We start from the raw sequence: 6,632 nt of genomic DNA on the forward strand, positions 1-6,632 counted from the left end.
GCATATATGCCTATTGTAAATAACCTTACAGATTGTATATTTTCAAAAAAAAAAAAAAATAAAAAACTTACAATCAACGTACTTACTTTTAATTTATGTAACTATGAAAAATATGTGATAAATGATAATAATAATAATTAATCTAGAATATTGCTAGATAAAAACCATATCAGCAAATTTTTCGTTCTCGGAGTTAAACTATTTTAAACAAATTTAATATTAGCCTGAATCAGTTTTTAATAAAATATATAATTTACTTAAATGTATATCAAAATGGTCAAATTATTATAAATTGTAGATCTAAAAGAAGAAGAATTAGACTTTATTATTAAAAATGACTAAAACTTAAAAACTCCAAATTCGAGACTAAACAATTGCATAAAACACAGATTAAGGATTATGTGGAGGAATTTATAAAAGTGAAGAAGGAAATAGGGAAAGTGTTCTGATATCGACCAACAATGAACCTAATAATAGTGTAATAACGTTATGATTGCATATTTTTGTGCTTGAATATTTTAGTAAGAACAATATATGTACGTAATAAAATTTACTTAAATTTCTATCTCAATTTGGAAACTTAAGTTGAATGTGAATAAAATATTTTATGTTAAAATACATAAAAACTTGTTTGTCTGACAAAGTTTGGAAAGTATGATATCAATATGCATGTAAATAAAAATATATCTATGTATTTATAGTAATGTAAGTGAAACAAATCGGACAGTAATAAAGTAACTAAAGTACTGTGTCAGTGTTTTCTTTAGATCGTTGACTATATTCTACGAAGAACTTTTACTTTATGTACATAATTACACAATTATTAATTATCTACTTTTCGACTCCAATAGTTTAATATATTGAAATTTAAAATAATCATTGATATTTTTAAAGTGATAGTTACATGTAATTAATAATCTCGAGAAAATAATAATAATAACGATAACGATAAAATTTGGTTTTTTGAACATGAAACTCTCATCTGAAATGAATTAGTTATTTTGCTATTTTATAATATACTTATAATATTATTATTTCAAATAGTTCAAATAGTTGGTGGTATAATTTTAATTGTACAACACTAACTGGACATTTGTAAAAGCGAGCGATAAGAACTTCAATATGACAGCATAATTCAATGCCAAACTACCTTAGGTAAGTCGTTATACGGTTACACATATAATATTATTTACACCGTATTATTTTCCATATCAATTAAAGATGTTACTTAACTATTTAACATACCTAGTTACATAGCTATAGCAAAAAAATTAAATGTAATTTGAACCATGAATTTCTATAAATTATTGTGACTTTATATTAATGATATTATGATATTTTTAATTGATATATATATATATATATATATATGACTATTGACCAACTTACGATAAACCTTGTATTACATTTAGTATTTACAAGGTTTTTTGTTTTTTACTCGCAAACAAAAATCTAATTGTACGAACATAAATCAAAAATATACAACAATCATTAGGTAAAATAATTAAACTATAACAAATTTTTATCAGAAATCCCCCTCAAAATAAAATTACTTAGAGATCGGAACAGTTTTTCTGTTATAAAACTGTAAACATTAACTATAGTTAATGTTTACAGTTTTTTTAATAGCTATTAAAAAAAAAAAATAACAACATTGTACAATCAATACATGCATTGCTTCATCTGATTCTAAAAATAATCGCCATTAAATCAACTAAATTAGACGGCTATCAAAATTATGTAGTTACCTATGTTTGATTATTTGTTAATTGTTGTACATTGTAAATATCTATCTGGGCTTTGATCAATCTGATTGTTACTAGTTACGTTTTTGTGTATTCAACTGTAGTAAAATATTATTTATTATTCAAACCACATTAATATAAAAACGACCAGAAAACAATAAAATATATTAATAGATACCTATTACAGAAAAAAATATTAAAAAGTCAACAAAATGTGTATTTGATTTTATGCATACATAAACATAACATATAATTGTGAACTTAAAATTGACTTAATTGTGTTCTATCCGTGGTATAACTATCATTAACCAATCTAAAATCAATTTTAGAAGTTTCTGATTTTTTATAATTTTGAAGATGAACCGTTTAGTCATTTGTATTTTTTTTATTCTTCAATATACAACAATTTCAATAAATCCTTATGAATGCAATAATGAATATGAACTAACTGTATATTCAAATAAATGTAAGTATAACAAGTTTATACATTTAATTTAAATATTTAAAAAAATTTTTTCTGAAATAATAATAATCATTCATTTAAAACATTTGGTATTTTAAGTGTATAACATATTATGATGTATAATCCAAGACAATTAAAAACTGAGGGACCATACATATATTATTTATAAATTATAAAGCATTTTCCGAGTTTTCATTACCTAGGTATTGCATGAAGACTTAAGTTAAAAATTACTCACAATGTTTACACTGTTATATTATTTAAAAGCAGATTCAATACTTTAAAATATACTTAAATCATACAATATTCTTTGATTTGTAAAATCAATAATAAAAAAGTTTATTTCACAAAAAGATTTAAATAAGTATTGTTTAATTTTCTTTATTATTTTTTTTTAAATTCAATACAGACTTCAGCAAAACACTATAAGAAAATCTGTTAGTATGAATGTTTTAATGGTTTTTTTTTTCAAATAATTGCTGAAGTGCTTTATTAATTTTCGTTTTACCTTGTGTATTTACAATAATTTTAATATTTATAACATTTTTAATGTTAGAGTTAGAGTATTAGAACATATGAGTATATAGTTATTATAGTTTATTTTTTATTTTATTTTTCAGCGGGAGTTAAATCACTGTTTTGGCATTTTGGTGGCGTGGATGATAGTGGAGAGTATTGTGAAGATCCCTCCAAGTTGATAAATAATATGTTATTAGATGATAACATCAAAAATATTATTTCATTAAAAAAAAGTAAGAAAATATGACCTATACTTAGAGAACCTAATACCCCATAGCCTGGCCTCTAGAAGCAGTTGACAACGCACTATTTGTGTTTTGTATATTTTGTATTAATACAGTTGAAAACTCTGAATAGCGGACACTCATCACCGAAACTTCATCCGCTATTAAGTGGGGGTAATTTTTTTAAATGTATGAAGAGTAAATGTGTAAAAGTATTATTTAATGTTTTAATAATATAATAAATTTAATATTTCAACAAAATATATTTAAATAAATATCATAAGAAAAGGAATACATACTTTTGTGTATATACAATTACATTTTGTGTGAAAAAATCGGTTTTAATACAAGTTAATCTTAGTTGACTTTTGTACTAACGTAAGCGCGTGTTATCACTGTTGTCAGTATTTTTAAACCAAGATTAAAAAAGGTGTCTAAAATTTAAAGATTTTTCTATTTACAAGTAGTGAAAAATATATTCCCATTCCCAAAAAAGATCCTATGTTGGGAGGTGTCTGTTCGGAGAATTTTTACAGCTTATATACTCATTAGTGTTACTATAGAAAATTGAGTCTCCGATAAATATTTTTATTCCTTATTTCAATTAGGTACTTAATTCAAGACCTAATTAAAAAAATAAACTTTGTCATGTGATCAACTTGTATAATAGTTGGGTAAACTATAGATATACATGATATATTAATAATTTAAATAATGAAAACATGGTTATCGGTTTTTCCAATTTTTGCAGAAATTATCGTAGTAGCGTAACAACGCCCAATAAAATAAAATATGATTAGTTCTATTTCCTATGAGAGGAATATTTAAACTTACATAGATAATATATTAAAATTGTATGTGGTCGACAGTCGACATGTCAAAAACTATAATTAGTTATCTAATTGTACCTACTAAACATAATGAAAGATAATAAATTAAATGATAAATTCTAATATTGATATTTTAAAATTATCGATTTAGGTGTTGGTGTATACAATACACATCTATAAAAATAAAATATATTAATTGCAGAGTTTACTGAAGAATAGAAAAAATACGAGCACAGTACTTAATAATATTTTGTTTACGTTTCATTTTTGAGAATTATCTTATATAGCAAAAGAACTCTAAAGTGTGGCTTTTTATAATTATGATTTTTGAGGACTCTGGGATTACCTCTAGACTGTCAACTAAATCCTAGTTATGCCCATGTAAAAAATGCTTAATACAAAAACGTAAAGCTGTGAGACCAATGACCATCTTGTAAAATATTATCGGAGTCCTAAAAATATTTAGTAGTAAATAAATCTGTAGGTACTATTGAAAAATAAAATAAAATTCCACTATAAAATTAGTTAAATCATAATCGTATTATAGCAATTAACTAAACAAAAATTATATCACATACCCGGAATATCCATTAGAACGACGTACGATATTATTAAATTATTATTTATAAACAAATAAGGTAAATTAAATATTAATTTGGCACTATTTTTTTTTTTATTTCCAGTAGTTATAAGTTAACATTTCGTTACATACAAATTATGCACTAACTCAAATGTTGACTTCTCTAACTTTGTCAGTTTTAAAAATAGAAAAAAACTTTTTAAACAAAAAATGTTTGAAAAAAATAATCTATTCGAATATGTAAAAAAAAATGGTGTTTCCATTTAAAATAATATAAGTTGTATTGCGCGTGCGCACGTCAAAAGTGTTAAAAATTTGAAAATCATAAATAAATGTGTATTTAAGTACTATCTTTCATTCAGTGAAAACCCCATTTCAATACAAGGTCATCATACTGAAATATTTAGTGGTACCTCTTAGCGTGATCACACTGTATATATATAGAATCTACTTTTCAGCGGTTTTTTAGCTCAACAGCCTGCAGTAGAGTCTATAATTATGATTAAGTAGTAAATTATAGTTACAAGTTAAATATAACTAGGTAAACAGTATACCTATATTATTGCATATGACTTTATCAATATTTCATCGAAAAAAAAAATAAAACATTAATAATAAAATCCGTGTATAAATATTAAATATGTATTTTTAACAATATTTTATCATTAGCATATTATCATATATTATATGCTGTCGCTTTTTAATTGTGATGAGTTAGCAACGTTAATTTTTTTTAATAGATGAGGAAAAATCTGTTGTTAAGTGATTCTTTTATCATGAATCACTCATTATTTCAAAAACTATTATCATTTTTAAAATATTTTTATTATTTGCCTAATTGCGTTGTAATAAAAAAACATTAAAAAAATGTTTTTTATATTTTTTACTTTTTTGAATGACAATATACATATTTTTTTTCAAATGCTGAAGCAGAATAATTTTCAGAATAATTGGATACATAAAAATTAAAATTCGGACAAGTAGGTACCTATATAGTTTATGTGTTGATGTGTTAAAACTTACAAGTGTTTAAAACAATGGTGTGTGCCGTGTGTGGGGTAATAGGCCAACATTTTACGGGTATCCCATATACCACTTCACTTTGCCCATCTAAACGTTAAATACCTTCTTATGTAATACTAATAATAATAATAATAATGATATATATTGACATCAAAAAGTTCAGTTAATAACAATAGATTACATAACATTTTAACACATTTTTATCTTTTGATATATTACAACGATAGATTAAACACATAGAAAGTATATGTAATATATTTATATCATACCTACACTAATTAATATTTTGGTAAGTAATGATAGTATAATGACTCAAAAATTACTTCTCCAAATTTCGATTTTTATAATTTTATGTATCGAAATATTCCAAAAAATATTCTGCTTTAGAATATGAAACTGAAAATGTATAATGTCATTTAAAAAAATAAAAACTTAAAAAATATAACGATACAAATATTTATTTATTTTTCTAAATGTTGTTTATAAATTATCAAAAGTAGTATTTTCAAAAAAATGTTAATAGTTTTTAAACTTATGAGTAGTTTGCGATAAAATAATCACCTAATATTTAAATAGTAGGTATTATTTAAATACCATAATATTGCTTATATTTTATATATTTCTATGTATATATATTATTTAAAATATTCACATTCAATAATTAATAAATATTTAGTGATACAAATAGATCTATATACCAATATTTTGAAAAATTACAAATACAAATATTATTCTGAGAAATATTGGTTGATCTTATTTAGCTGATTAGCTTTTTGATATACTATTCGACTATATATCTATGTAATCAAACATTCCTTTATTTCGACGTAGTTTTAATATCGTTTAGTAAATCTCGAATAAAATATTATAATCTAAATATCTAATAATATAATATATTATATTATTATGTAATATTCCAAATGTATCAATCCATTTGGTTATGCACCTAGTGTCCTAGTATGCTACACTGTAGTCGGAGAAAATTCCGTTATTTAATCAATCCTTAAATCCGTAGACTTAACATTTTGTTAATGTAAATAATTGAAATGAAACAATTGTTTGGTTTATTTACGTTATTAAATAAGAATTTAAGCGGTTTCAGCAAAAAAGCGATTATTTTCTAAATAGCATCATGGTATCAAACTATTACACAATATGTTTATTTAAATACCAGTATACTAATATTATTGAGAATTATAGAGGCGGAATTTTTGTTTGTTTTCTCCCAAATACAATTAAGTATTTTAA

This window comes from Melanaphis sacchari, unplaced genomic scaffold (genome assembly GCF_002803265.2).
Source record: "Melanaphis sacchari strain LSU unplaced genomic scaffold, SCAv2.0 Contig19_pilon_pilon, whole genome shotgun sequence".
NCBI lineage: Eukaryota > Metazoa > Arthropoda > Insecta > Hemiptera > Aphididae > Melanaphis > Melanaphis sacchari.